The sequence below is a fragment of the Aethina tumida genome, chromosome 3 (assembly GCF_024364675.1).
Source record: "Aethina tumida isolate Nest 87 chromosome 3, icAetTumi1.1, whole genome shotgun sequence".
In the NCBI taxonomy this organism is placed as follows: domain Eukaryota; kingdom Metazoa; phylum Arthropoda; class Insecta; order Coleoptera; family Nitidulidae; genus Aethina; species Aethina tumida.
In genome coordinates this window covers 6,302,818-6,319,211 of record NC_065437.1, presented here as the reverse complement: position 1 = coordinate 6,319,211, position 16,394 = coordinate 6,302,818, and the positions used below count along the sequence as shown (strand labels likewise).

At 27.1% G+C, this 16,394-nt stretch overlaps 1 protein-coding gene across 5 annotated transcripts in view; it reads left to right on the top strand.

Annotated features, from left to right (window-relative positions):
- LOC109602115 (homeobox protein abdominal-B) overlaps window positions 1-16,394 on the top strand; it is a 176,015-nt gene that overhangs the window by 92,770 nt on the left and 66,851 nt on the right. For all 5 annotated transcript variants that reach the window (XM_049965479.1, XM_049965482.1, XM_049965478.1 and 2 more), the window contains one exon: window positions 11,990-12,089. The gene's annotated coding sequence lies outside the window, so the exon portion shown is untranslated. The remainder of the gene's footprint in view (window positions 1-11,989; window positions 12,090-16,394) is intronic.

Sequence of the window (16,394 nt, the reverse complement as noted above, 5' to 3'; positions counted from 1 at the left end):
AGAAAATATGTATTTGTATTATCCACTAAGTTTAGTTATACAATATAAAATAAACTAAAAACTTTTAAAGTTTATTTGTATATTTTTATAATATAAAATATAAAAAAGTACCCGTGTACAATGTCCATTACCCACTCAATCAACCCAGACGATAATAAATTGTACATATGGTCCTGACTTAATAGTTGCTGTTTCTCCTTGAACATTTAAAAGAAGCTTTGCCTATTAAGCTTCTTAAGTTGTATAATATTCATAGCATACATAAATCTAGCCATGTTTATAAACAGAAAATATGTATTTGTTTTATACACTAAGTTTAGTTATACAAAATAAAATAAACCAAAAACTTTCAAAGTTTATTTGTATATTTTTATAATATAAAACTTAAAAAAGTACCCGTGTCCAATGTCCATTACCCACTCAGTCAACCCAGTCGATAATAAATTGTATGTGTGGCCCTGACTTAATAGTTGTCGTTCCTCCTTCAAAATTTAAAAGAGGTTTTGCCTATTGAGCTTCTTAAGTTGTATAATGTAGATAGCATACATAAATTTAGCCATATTTACAAACAGAAAATATGTATTTGTTTTATCAATTAAATTTAGTTATACAACATAAAATAAACCAAAAACTTTTAAAGTTTATTTGTGTATTTTATAATATAGTACATAAAAAAGTCCCGTGTACAATGTCCATTACCCACTCAGTCAACCCAAACGATAATAAATTGTATGTATGGCCCTGACTTAATAGTTACCGTTCTTCCTTGAAATTGACAAAGAGCTTTGACTATTGAACTTCTTAAGTATATAAGATTGATTACATAAATCTGGCCATATTTACAAACAGAAAGTATGTATTTGTTTTACCCACTAAAGTATATTTATTACGTCTAGACGCACATAACGTTGGTTTAACATGGATTTTAATTGTTATCATCGATTATCTATGAACATAAAATCCGTGTTTGAAAGTTTATCGACTTCCAAGCAAATTCAGAACACCCGTAATAATTAGTTTGCTGCCGGCTCAATTTCGTTTCATTTTTTTTTACGACGAATTGATGTTATCAAGTGAAAATTTTTGTCATTCTTGACTGCGTATAAAATATTCGGTACACGTTATTTGCAGTTCGAAAATAATTATTTAATGAGGAATGCGGTGATTTATAGTGACGGTTGGAATTTGGGCCCTTAATGAGTTTTATCAGGATATTTATTTATATCAAGGTGGATAAAATTCCTTAGTTTTATGGCTGCTGACTTCCCTTTCGTCGCTTTTGTACCGCTCATTTATAATTACAAGTTGGCCTCGGACATTTCATATAATCCATTTTAAAATTTACAATAATCCAATAATTTTGTTTTATATAAACGGAAAATTAAAATTAATTAAAAGAAGGAAATACATTAATAATGTTTTAAATAATAAGAAAAATAATTGTTTCAAACAAATTGTGAATTAGTTAGAACTTAGAAATTCTATGTATTCAAATATTCATTAAAAATTATAAGCAAATATTCCAATATTCATTTATATATTTAAAACGAATAATTGAAAATTCAGTTATTTTATCAAATTAAAGTTTGTATTAAGTAATATTTTTTGAAAGTAATAAAGTTTCTACTGAAATATTCAAATATAAATAAATTTAGAATTAATTAATTTTTTTCCATTAAATTAAAATTCAATACATATTTGCATAATTAATAAAATGTATAAATATTATATAATTTAATATTATTAACTTAGATTTTAATGGAATTGATTCCAAAAGTTTTTATTTTGTACATTTAATTTTAATTTTTATTCTAATAAAAAAAGTATTTTTGTTTTAATAATTCTGAAACCGATTGTTTAATGTGTTAATTTTTGGAATAAAATTTAGAATTAATTAATTTTTTTCCATTAAATTAAAATTCAATACATATTTGTATAATTAATAAAATGTATAAATATTATGTAATATAATATTATTAACTTTAGATTCTAATGAAATCGATATCAAAAGTTTTTATTTTGTACATTTAATTTTAATTTTTATTCTAATACAAAAAGTGTTTTTGTTTTAATAATTATGAAACCGATTGTTTAATGTATTAACTTTTGGAATTAAATTTAGAATTAATTAATTTTTTTCCATTAAATTAAAATTCTATACATATTTGAATAATTAATAAAATGTATAAATATTATGTAATATAATATTATTATTTTTTTAAGATTTTAATGGAATCGATATGAAAAATTTTTATTTTGTACAATTTTAATTTTTATTCTAATACAAAAAGTATTTTTGTTTTAATAATTTTAAATAAATTTTATTAACCTCTAACCTAACCTAAAAATATACCTTTAATAGTATTTTTATAAATAATTTATTCATTAATTTTTTAAGCAAAATATCTCCTGTTATGTATACATATTTTTTTAAATTTTTTTATATTTAATTGAATCGGAAACACTTAAAAGTATTTTTAAATTCTAAAACAAAAAGTATTTTTTTTTTAATAATTCTGAAATTGATTATTTAACGTGTTAATTTTTAGAATTAATAAAACTAGTGTAATATATATATATATATATATATATATATATATATATATATATATATATATATATATATATTATACAAAAAATTTATTATTGAAAACATCAAATTAGTCCTTTACTTTGGACAATACTTATATTTAAAATCTAAATAAATCTTGCTAACCTCTAACCTAACCTAAAAATAAACCTTCAATAGTTTTTTTATAAATAATTTATTCATTAATTTTTTAAACAAAATATTTTCTATTATTTATATATTTTTTTCAGATTTTTCTATATTTAATTGAATCAGAAACAGTGTTTTTAAATGCGTCTTCCAAAATTCAGTTTTCTTGAGATAAACGAATGTATAATTAAATATTATATAATAAATTATAATAATAGGCATATTAGATATTTAAATCTATAAATTTACATAAATGTGGAAGAAAATTAACAAATAATCTTTCAGTTTCAGTTCCGTCGGAAGTTGAATATTTTCTGTCTGTTTATATTAGGTTGCTTTTAGAGGTATTAAGTCACAATTTTTATATTAAATAAAGATGTTTTAAATTTTATTGCAATTTAAATCATTTTTAATTATTCAATTAATTATTGTCAAAAAAAGAAATAAAAAATTGACTTTATTAGCTGATTTATAAGAAATTAAAAACTAATTTATACTTTATTTCATATTTCACCATATTTTTAAAATTTCAAAATAATTTGTGTAAAATTTTTCAAAACATTTTTAAAGGGTGCGAATATTTGTAATATTACAAATTATCTTTAGTTAAGATATAACGATAATTCTGTTAAATTTTGAGATAATAAATATTGTTGATTCTGAACTAAAGTATTAAATTTTTGAGTATTTTATACTACACAAATATGCTTGTAAAAATATTTACAAGGAATAAATTAAACAAAACAGCTTTTTACAGATTTTTATAATCACTTTTCTTAGAATTTTAGAAATAAACAGAGAAATCAAAATGCTAATTATGAAAACGTATTTCAGTAAACATAATACATCATTTTTTCTGTCCGTTACTATAACAAAGCCAAATTGAAGTCACTAAAAATCATTATATTCTTATTTATTAGTATTATTTTCTATTGCATAAAAGTTTAATACAACAATATAAATTTTTCAGAAGGTTAAATTAAGGAAATTTTCTTTTCTAAAATGTCAATATTTATGAATCAATTACCCGATTGTATTGAAATTATATTCTATAAAAAATATCATGCTAGAATAGTATAAAAATTGAAGTTTTTGTTTAAAAAATTGGGATTTTACAGATTTATCTCTTGAGTACAGAAGAATGAATCAAATAAAGTAAAACATTTGATTATAAAGTTTCATCCACAGTTGGCATAAAATATAAATTAGCAGTTGTATCGGCGTACATAAAATGATTGTACAGAAATCTTGTCCTGTGCTTAGCAGGAACAAATCCAATTAAATCAGACGACTAACGAAACAACAAGACCAAGAAAAATATTCCGCCGTATCCAGCCGGGCTTAATCCCGTGTCGGCGTGGCGTCCGCATGCGCCGTCGCTCAGTCGGGCTGTATCGAGCCGCGGCGACCGTGCCCAGGACGATATTGATCCCAACGTTGCCAAGATGGCCACCGTCTACGGTTCCCGAGAGCTCATATTGGTGCAACGTTCCCGGCCCCCCCCGTCGTTCACGCTAGACTTGCACGGCATGCCGCCCCGCCACACCGGGCCCCCCCACCCAGCCGAGCGTTTCGCCCGACTTGATCTACGATCCGACCGAAGGATACGGGCGCCACGCGCCAATCGCCGCCCTATGCTTAGAGGTGCTACGGGCGGGAGTCGCGTGCGCCCTTAACTACGTGCTTAGAGTCTGAAATGGATTCCGGGAATAAAATAAATTGCAAGACATGCCCTGCTATCTCAGGAGTTTTTACAAAAACTGCTTGCTATATCTGAAACTGCAAAGGGTTTTCCATTCTATTGCACTAGTCGCTTTTCTTTCTTATGTATAAATGCATTTTACTGCTACACGAGCCACTTTTTTTTCTTTTATTTCGATTTTGAATAGAACGGTTTTAACTTTATTTCGCTATATCGGGCTTGCCTTGGAATTAATTTATACTCTAGTTGGTAAGCACGTAAACCAGCTGCAATCAATTACTTTAAACTCCTTGTGTTTGCAAATTTAAATATCCATTATCCTTATTAATGAAAAATTTCACACGTTTTATAGTAATTTTATAGTCCAATGGTAAATTTCATTCTGTGATTTTAATAAATAATTTTACTTCCATGTCATTCACTAAAATTAGAAAGATAGAAAGATGAAAACTTTCAAATAGCAAAGTTATTTGTTTCCCCTCTTTCTTACTTACCAAAATTAGAAACATGAAATCTAAAAACACATAAATCTAATTAAATAAAACTAAAATTAAAAAGATAGGAAGATGAAAACTTTCAACTTCAGAGTAATTTTATACTTCAATGAAAAGTTCCATAAGTTATTTTTTCCTCCATTTTCTTCCTTAGCATTGTCTAAAATTAGAAAGATGAAATCTAAAGCAAGAAAAAAATGAAGAAGTTGATAATCTTATTTGTGATAACATATCTGTATTTCACATTCCAGTTTTACTGTAATTTTTATTCTTAAATCTAAAATAAAAACGGCTCAAAACAATTTGTTTACTGCCACAATTCTGCTTAACCACTTACACATAAATCTAATTAAATAAAACTAAAATTAGAAAGATAGGAAGATGAAAACTTTCAACTTCAGAGTAATTTTATACTTCAATGAAAAGTTCCATAAGTTATTTTTTCCTCCATTTTCTTGCTCAGCATTGTCTAAAATTAGAAAGATGAAATCTAAAGCAAGAAAAAAATGAAGAAGTTGATAATCTTATTTGTGATAACATATCTGTATTTCACATTCCAGTTTTACTGTAATTTTTCTTCTTATATCTAAAATAAAAACGGCTCAAAACAATTTGTTTACTGCCACAATTCTGCTAAACCACTTACACATAAATCTAATTAAATAAAACTAAAATTAGAAAGATAGGAAGATGAAAACTTTCAACTTCAGAGTAATTTTATACTTCAATGAAAAGTTCCATAAGTTATTTTTTCCTCCATTTTCTTGCTCAGCATTGTCTAAAATTAGAAAGATGAAATCTAAAGCAAAAAAAAAATAATGAAGTTGATAATCTTATTTGTGATAACATATCTGTATTTCACATTTCAGTTTACTGGAATTTTTCTTCTTAAATCTAAAATCAAAACGGCTCAAAACAATTTGTTAACTTCCCTAATTCTGCCTAACCATTACATATAAATCTAATTAAATAAAACTAAAATTAGAAAGATAGGAAGATGAAAACTTCCCACTTCAGAGTAATTTTATACTTCAATGAAAAATTCCATAAGTTATATCTTCCTCCACTTTCTTCCTCACTATTATCTAAAATTGGAAAGATGAAATCGAAAGCAAGAAAAAAATTAAGAAGTTGATAATCTTATTTGTGATGACATATCTGTATTTCACATTCCAGTTTTACTGTAATTTTTATTCTTAAATCTAAAATAAAAACGGCTCAAAACAATTTGTTAACTGCCACAATTCTGCTTAACCACTTACACATAAATATAATTAAATAAAACTAAAATTAGAAAGATAGGAAGATGAAAACTTCCAATTTCAGAGTAATTTTATACTTCAATGAAAAATTCCATAAGTTATATCTTCCTCCACTTTCTTCCCCACCATTATCTAAAATTGGAAAGATGAAATCTAAAGAAAGAAAAAAATTAAGAAGTTGATAATCTTATTTGTGATAACATATCTGTATTTCACATTCCAGTTTTACTGTAATTTTTATTCTTAAATCTAAAATAAAAACGGCTCAAAACAATTTGTTAACTGCCACAATTCTGCCTAACAATTACATATAAATCTAATTAAATAAAACTAAAATTAGAAAGATAGGAAGATGAAAACTTTCAACTTCAGAATAATTTTATACTTCAATGAAAAGTTCCATAAGTGATATCTTCCTCCACTTTCTTCCCCACCATTATCTAAAATTGGAAAGATGAAATCTAAAGAAAGAAAAAAATGAAGAAGTTGATAATCTTATTTGTGATAACATATCTGTATTTCACATTCCAGTTTTACTGTAATTTTTATTCTTAAATCTAAAATAAAAACGGCTCAAAACAATTTGTTTACTGCCACAATTCTGCTTAACCACTTACACATAAATCTAATTAAATAAAACTAAAATTAGAAAGATAGGAAGATGAAAACTTTCAACTTCAGAGTAATTTTATACTTCAATGAAAAGTTCCATAAGTTATTCTGTCCTCCACTTTCTTCCTCACCATTGTCTAAAATTAAAAAGATGAAATCTAACGCAAGAAAAAAAATGAAGAAGTTATTTGTGAAAATATCTGTATTTCACATTTTCAGTTCATTGCAATTTTTCTTCTTAAATCTAAAATAAAAACGGCGGCTCAAAACAATTTGTTAACTGCCACAGTTCTGCATAACCACTTACACGTAAATCTAATTATTATTATACTTATATGTTAAAGTCGTGACCTTTAAATATAAGCAAAAAAGTTAAGACACAATAAATTAATATGGAAAACAAATTAAAAAGAACTATGTCCATAACCTCTGTAGAGGTATAAAATATCGTATTCCCGACGGCAACTAGAAGGTCTTCCATTCACAATAGTTAGTTTCCATATTAACTTTGGTATTAATTTAAAATTAAAATTGTGAATATCGGTATGTATTTGATTCTTTCTTATTATTTTGTTCTGTCCTACATCCTCTTCCCAAACTTTGATTGATTGATAATTTTAAGAATTCAAAAATAAGTATGTTTAAGTGATTTTATTATTGGGTATCCTTAAATTTGTATACATTTTGTTATTCTAACAGGATACAAACTTGTTCATATTTCAATTGTCACATTCATTTCAATTACAAAAGGACATCACTGAAAGCTCTTGACTAAAGCACCTTCTTTTATTATCCTTTAATATTAAATCTACTCTGTGTCGGTGTATTTTTTGTGGCTTGCCATAAACATATTTTTATTGCCCTAATATATTTTAGTGTTGATAGATTTATAAAAGTGAATGTTATTGCCGTTTGATTTGGTGTTGTAATTAATTTTCATACAATTTGTTTAATTGGTACTGTACGCGTAAATTGTTACACTAACCGGATTCGTTTCTCTAAACGTTTTATTGCCCAATAACTAAATTGTAAATGTTTGCTATAAAACCGTGTAAAACATTCCTTAACATTCAAGGTTTGGCCATATTCCTATCTAGGAAGTGTGCAAATTCATTTTCGTACACAATGTCTCAAAGTTTCAGCCTCAATAACGTCCAGATTTATTTTATTCGTGTTATAACATAAAAAGTAGAACAGACTAGCTCCTTAAGGCCTTAAATATTAACAAGTTCATCTTGAACTATAACCATAAAGAAGATAAAACCTTCATGATACACTCATAACAATTTTTTGCTTTAACATTTTTATTGTTTTTCTATAAAGTGCCATAAATTGATGATGTTGGTTAAAATAAAACTATGCTACATCAATAATACACATGTTAAAACTATCTGTCTAAGATATTAAATATTGACGAAGAAGTTTTGGCAATCAATTTTTAATAAGGATCTTGTATAAAGTTTTCTTCTTGAACTATAACTTGAAAGATATACTAAATATCTAACTTTTTTAATAACGTCAAAGTTTACGGGGAGATAAATAAAATATATATATTAACAAACGTCTCTTCTCTTGTCTTTACTTCTCTTATCTTCTTTTCTCATCTCTCTTCTTTTCTACACACCTCTTCCTTTCTCTCTAAACTAAAGATGTAATTAACACTGAAATGACACACATTCTAATATATTTATTTTATAAATTCAAAGAATTATGACAAAAATGAAAGCCATTAAAATATTTAACATAAAGATTCTCTTATTAACCTCGATCAAAACCACATGGTTTTCCTTATTTTAATATACATCTGACATATTGCAATAACTTAGTGGTTTTATTATCGTCTCAGTATTTTATATGGATTTTTAAATTAAATCCATTGGTTTATCAGTAGGAAATAATGAATGTTTCATATTTCATATGAAATGCGTGTTTTTTTTTATTATTTATGGTCTATTTGTGGTGCACACATGAAGGTCCCCACATTTTAACTCCCTCAGCAGGATCGCGACGTTGTCCCGTATACATTTACCATTCTAATGTATGTGTAATTAACTTCAGGTTTTATGAGGATTTAACACACAAGAAAGTGTTAAAAAATCTCTACATGTTAGCAGTCATGGCCCGTAAATTAAAATGTTAATCAGCCGTGTTTTGAACAATATTTTATATTTAGGTATTGTTTAATGCGTGGTAAATGAACCGATTTATTTTGTCTAGATCATTTTTATTCTGGTTAAATTTAAATAAATCCATATATCAGTGATCAACACAAATAAATGCTGCATATGTTACTATCTGTATCGCCTCACTAAAAATATCTTTGGCGTATGGCAATGTGCCGTTGACAGGAATACATTGAAAGGAATTTTACGACTGTTTTTGTTAATGAAACTTCTTGTTTTTCCCTCCAACGCATGCCGCATTTTAAAATGGAACGAAAATAAACCTATAAAACTGTTGAGGCAAAGCGATTTGTCAGATATTTGTAGTGGATTTGCTCAAATAAAAGAGACTACAAGTCACTTTGTTACGTGCCTTACCTACGCATTCATTTTGTACGTTAAAAATAAAAATTAACAAAGTTAACTGAAGTCTTGTGCCAATAAACCTAATATTAACTTGAACGTTTTTTCTTAGCCAAAAAATTACTTCCGTCACAGATGTCTTCCTAAATTTAATGTTGTCACTTAATACTTACTTCAGTGCTTTTTCTTCTTTCGTAATTTGACAATTTAGAAAAAAGTGTTAACCTAATACAAAATAATTTAAAAATCTAGTTAACTTAACTCGTACTTCTTCTTTAACTTTTTTGGAATCAATTTACAATCTCAACTTAATATTTTTTGTTATTTTTCTAAGCTAAATGTAAAAAATACTTCCATCACAGTTGTCTTCCTAAATTTAATGTTGCCAGAAAGACTTAATGCTTACTTCAAGGCTTTTTCTTCTTTCTTAGCTTGACAATTTAGAAAAGAGTGTTAACCTAATACAAAATAATTTAAAAATCTAGTTAACTTAACTCATACTTATTCTTTAACTTTTTTGGAATCAATTTATAATCACAGCTTAATATTTATGTCATTTTTCTAAGGTAAATCGAAAAAATACTTCCATCACAGTTGTCTTCCTAAATTTAATGTTGGCAGAAAGACTTGATGCTTACTTCAAGGCTTTTTCTTCTTCCTTAGCTTGACAATTTAGAAAAGAGTGTTAACCTAATACAAAATAATTTAAAAATCTAGTTAATTTAACTCGTACTTCTTCTTTAACTTTTTTGGAATCAAATTACAATCTCAGATTAATATTTTTTGTTATTTTTCTAAGGTAAATGTAAAAAATACTTTTATCACAGTTGTCTTCCTAAATTTAATGTTGCCAGAAAGACTTAATGCTTACTTCAAGGCTTTTTCTTCTTTCTTAGCTTGACAATTTAGAAAAGAGTGTTAACCTAATACAAAATAATTTAAAAATCTAGTTAACTTAACTCATACTTCTTCTTTAACTTTTTTGGAATCATTTTACAATATCAGCTTAATATTTTTTGTTATTTTTCTAAGGTAAATGTAAAAAAATACTTCCATCACAGTTGTATTCCAAAATTTAATGTTTCCAGAAAGACTTCATACTTACTTCAAGGCTTTTTCTTCTTTCTTAGCTTGACAATTTAGAAAAGAGTGTTAACCTAATACAAAATAATTTAAAAATCTAGTTAATTTAACTCGTACTTCTTCTTTAACTTTTTTGGAATCAAATTACAATCTCAGCTTAATATTTTTTGTTATTTTCCTAAGGTAAATGTAAAAAATACTTCCATCACAGTTGTCTTCCTAAATTTAATGTTGCCAGAATGACTTAATACTTACTTCAAGTCTTTTTCTTCTTTCTTAGCTTGACAATTTAGAAAAAAGTGTTAACCTAATACAAAATAATTTAAAAATCTAGTTAACTTAACTCGTACTTCTTCTTTCACTTTTTTGGAATCAATTTACAATCACAGCTTAATATTTTTTGTCATTTTTCTAAGGTAAATGTAAAAAAATACTTCCATCACAGTTGTCTTCGTAAATTTAATGTTGCCAGAAAGACTTCATACTTACTTCAAGGCTTTTTCTTCTTTCTTAGCTCGACAATTTAGAAAAAAGTGTTAACCTAATACAAAATAATTTAAAAATCTAGTTAACTTAACTTGTACTTCTTCTTTAACTTTTTTGGAATCAAATTACAATCTTAGCTTAATATTTTTTGTTATTTTTCTAAGGTAATTGTAAAAAAATACTTCCATCACAGTTGTATTCCTAAATTTAATGTTGCCAAAAAGACTTCATACTTACTTCAAGGCTTTTTCTTCTTTCTTAGCTTGACAATTTAGAAAAAAGTGTTAACCTAATATAAAATAATTTAAAGGTCTAGTTACTTAACTTAATACTTCTTCTGTAACTTCTTAGAGGTTTTATAATCTCAGCTTAACTGTTTTTTATTTTCAGGTAAGCAATAATTTTATTCTGAAAAATACTTCCATCGTCTCAATCTTGATAATTAATTTCACGAGCCTTATATCTTGCATACAGTGTAACGTTTGACCTTCCCATCAATAAAAGTGGAAAAATTACGAGTTGGTGTCCAACATTAAAAAAACGACATTTTTAATGAATAACACATTGAAGTCGATTATGCGACGGCATAAAATTTCGTTTTATCGCATCATTGCAATGTTGCACGCGTTAAATTTTCAATCCAATAAGTTGAATTTACAATTCGCCGGTGCTGTATATCAAGACTGTCACTGTATTTTTTCAAGTTCCAATATGGCCGACCTCTCTCGGTCGGCACACAACAGATGGTTAATAAATTATTTGCTGGCACCAACGTAACGCTTATTAACTAACAGTGGAATCTCATAAGAATTTTAAAAAAGTTAATTGCCCTTCCTCCAAACGCTCGTATATCAAACCTGCAGCTTATTAATATGCTAATAATAATGGATGCATTGTTGGCCTGTATTGATCCGTATTACCTATCCGGAGTAATTTTTATGGTTCCTTAAATCGAAATTGAATGAAGGCATCAATTCTTGCCAAATCACGTCGTGAGACTCATATTTCCCAACCTCATTTAACTTGGTCATTTGGAGATTGGTAGCACTTGTTAGAAGCTATAAAAACGAATTCGATATACTAACGTAAAGTTTTTTACATTGCAGTCCTTTTGTTCGTTGACGAACCAAAGAGGAGCCGACAACATGGAGTAAGGGATAGCTCCACCGGACCGCCACCCATCTGCTATTGTATCAGCCGTTTAAGGTAAGTGCATTTTTCTAATCAATTGATGGTATTTCTTAATTGGACAGTTTTTGTGCTAATGCTGATTACCAACAATCTAAAGTTGCTCATTTACATAATGACAAAATGACAATGGGGTCTTCATTTCGTTTATCTTTTGGTCTTCAGTCTTCAAGTCATATAAGTTCACCATTTAAAGCAAATTCTCATACGTTGCTAATTGAAACGTCCATCCAATAAAGTTTTGAGGCCACCAGGAAGATTTGTATCTTAGACGGTAGCACCGAACACTTTTCAAGTGACATGTCTATTAAAAAGGCCGAGATCGGGATCAACAAAGACCACAGGAAAAATCGAATGCCAAACGGAGTGAGCGAGTGTTGTGAGAACATCTGCCGTGCGGCCATCTTGGGTACGGTCCGTCGGCCCAGACATTTTGTTCGGTTTTTCAGGGCCGATGCTCCCCGGGTAATTGGAAAGGCGAGGCTCCGCTCGTTGACATATTTATCTGATACAGGCCCCAGACTTTTTATCGCGACCGGCCGGTTCTGCTTTCCGTTCGAAAACTCGTTTGCGTCAGCCAGTGTCATTAACTACACTATCTTATGAAACCGGCGGAACGGTTTTATTCCTTTTTCGTTCTTTTTCTTGCACTGTCGTCTTTTTGTGGCGACCTCCGGTTGATCGCAGTGGCGGAGGTCTTCAACATCCTTTTTGGATCCAACTTCAATGATTCCATTGGCATGTACGAAGACATTTCTTGTCCCTCCTTGATGGAAAACATCATTTTGTTAAACCTTTTTCACTTTGTCATTGAAATATTCTCAAATTAAACTTTATAATAATAGACATACAGTATGTTAACCTCTTAAAATATCCGGAATTGAATATAAAATGGGGTAAAAAAATACAAAAAAAATATAATTCAAATGTTTCTGTAACTAAGTCTTAGAGCTAGGACGCCACTGCAGTCCATCCGAGCTTTTATTTTATTTTTAAGATGAGCTAGAATGAAGATTTATGTTTTAATTAACGTAGAGGATGAGGAATCTAAGATTAATTATATTTAATGACTTGATTAACATAGATATCATTTCAATTAAATGTTATCAGAGTTAATGTTTAAAATTCTTCTCCTAATGAGTTTTCAAAATATATTAGATTTTTCCTTCTAGTAATGTTTCTCACGACTACTTTTAAAATAAATTCAACCATTAATAATATTTACAATTAAATTTTATAGCAAAAGTGAACTATTGCAATGCATTAAAATTCTTAACTTTATATAAAAATGCCATTTCTCAATTTATGTGGCTTTTTAATTTTAAATAAGTATAAATAAATTAGATGATTATAAATTAATAATGAAAAAGTAAATTTTAAACACAAGTTTTATAATTTTTTCTAAATTATTTGGGTTATTTATTAATTATATATTAACATTATCAGACAAAAAAAGCTTTTATATAAATCATTTCTAAATGAATTTAAGAACAAATCTAAAGTTCTTCTTAAAACATTTTTAGTTAGCTTAAAATTGGTGTAATTTTAATGGTTTAATTATTATAAATAATTTAAGTAATTGTATATTAAAATTATCGAAGAGAAAATGCTTTTATATAAATAATTTTTAATTGAATTTAAAAACTAACATAAAGTTCTTCTTAAATCATTTTTAGTTAGCTTAAAATTGGTGTAATTTTAATGGTTTAATTATAATAAATAATTTCAGTAATTGTATATTAAAATTATCAAACAGAAAAAGCTTTTATATAAATAATTTTTAATTGAATTTAAAAACTAACATAAAGTTCTTCTTAAAATATTTTTAGTTAGCTAAATATTGGTGTAATTTTAATGGTTTAACTATAATAAATAATTTAAGTAATTGTATATTAAAATTATCAAACAGAAAGTTTTTATATAAATAATTTTTAAACGAATTTAAAAACTAACATAAAGTTCTTCTTAAAACATTTTTAGTTAGCTTAAAATTGGTGTAATTTTAATGGTTTAATTATAATAAAAAAGTTAATTAATTGTATATTAAAAATTATCACAGAAAAAGCTTTTATATAAAGAAATTTTTAATGAACTCATTATTTAACTTAAAAAAACACACCATTAAAATTAAATTATTTCTACTTAAAATTTTGGTTAGATATTTTAAAAATTGGTGTAATTTTTAATGTTTTTATTATAAATAATAATTTAAGTAACTATATATTTAGATAATCAAACAGGAAAAGCTTTTAATTAACTCATAAACCAACCAAAAAGAGAATAATTAGAATTTTTAAATTATTTCTCCTTAAAATTTTCATTAGGTAGCTTAAAAATCGTTGTAATTTTTAATATTTTAATAATAATAAATAATTTACTTAATTGTATATTAAAATTATCAAATAGGAAAAGTTTTTATATAAACAATTTTTTAAATGAACTTATGAACCAACCTAAAAAAGCAGAATTCTATTTTTAAATTAAAATTTTCTTTAGATAAATTAAAAATTGGTGTAATCTTTAATGTTTTAATTATAATAAATAATTTAAGTAACTACATATTAAAATTATCAAACAGGAAAAACTTTAATATAAACAATTTTTTAATGAACTTGTGAATTAAAATTTATCTCTTGAATTCATTTTTTATGTTAAATAATTTTGATACTATTAAATTAATATTGTAAAAACTTACAAAAGTGCCTGTAACAGAAAATTAGAGTTGTTTCTTAATTAGAAAACAATAAAAAATAGAAATACCAGAACAACCTGACACTTCTGAATATTAACGTACTGAAACAGAATCTTACCACTTAAAATTTAGTGTGTATTTTACTTCGCTGTTATTTATCTTACGTCCAAGTACCAATTCCGAAACCACCTACGTGGAGATCCATGATAAGACCCATCTTGGTTTCAAGTGGATAAACGTAGCGTGTCTGTCTTACATTACACGTTTAATAATTCACAAGGTCCACGCCCTCGAAAATGCTGATACTAAATTCGAAATACAAGATACTTGTACGGCCTGTGTTTCCATTTACGGTTGTGGTGGTCCTTGAGACGGTAAATTGAACCAAGAATCAAATTTGCTTGCATGTCGACGAATGCGTGTGGGAAATCTATTTACGTTGGTTCTCCGCACTATTTATAAATAAAATCTTAAAAATATTAGTCACCACCAACAATAATTAGGTAACGTTACATACAAAATGTTGATTACTTCTACTTTTACATTGTCGTAAATATTTTTTGATGAAGTTAATAAGTACATAAAATTATTAGATTAAATTACGTTATATTTTGCTATAAAATTACAAAAACCGACGTTTGGTTTGCATAATATGTCCAAATGGTGTTAAACTTATGACGAATATATAAAAACAAATTGGACTATAATTTATAGTAACGACCATGTTAACAAGTAATTAAAATCGGTTTTATACCGCCATAATTTAGACATTTGAATACATAGTAATTAATTTAATTTAGTAAATACAGCAATCAAGAGAAATATAATAAAATAGTAAAAATTTAAATGGCCAGGAAACTATAAATTTGAGTTAGTGTCTATAAAAATGAGTGTTGGAATCGCATTATAATGATTGTAAATTTGTAATGCATGCAGAAAACACTAACCTGACATAATAGTGTGTGAACTTAAGTGTTCTTGTTTTTTATAGTCGTCAAGTTATTCCGAAAATGTGCCAGAATTTTACTTTCATCTCCCCAACCAACCGATTTGTTTGCGCCAAGGGCGTGTGGAATCATTGTTGGTGCAGCACATTTATCTCAATGCCATTTTCTTATGTTGTATCGAGGAAATTTGGTCCCAGTCCCTTCTTGCATAATCTTGGAATATTCAAAGGACGCTATCAGAGATATAACCTTCGGAAATGAAAAAGGGCATGTCGTAAAATAAGGGTGAAACGTTGACATGTTCAGCATAACAATGGTCCGAGTTTAGGTACGCTTTTGCTTTTCGCAAATTCCCATTTACATTTACAAGGCCTTTGGAGTTTTTGTTACGTTTTTTTTGGCAATTTAGCTGGAAGCTCCGTCCCAACATTTCTTGTGAACCCCTTATTTAAATTAGTCGAGATGTTACAAGTGAAAGTGTTTAAATGGAAATACTTTAAAGGGGTACATTTTTTACATAGTAAGATGTAAATGAATTCACAACAACATAAAAAGGACTATTAGTTAGTAATATGTGATTCTCTTCACTTGATAAGGTTTACTAAGATAAGGTGAATCAATTTGACGCCGCTCAACAATAATATTTTTACTACATCCCCACAATAAACCCATAGTTATTTACAA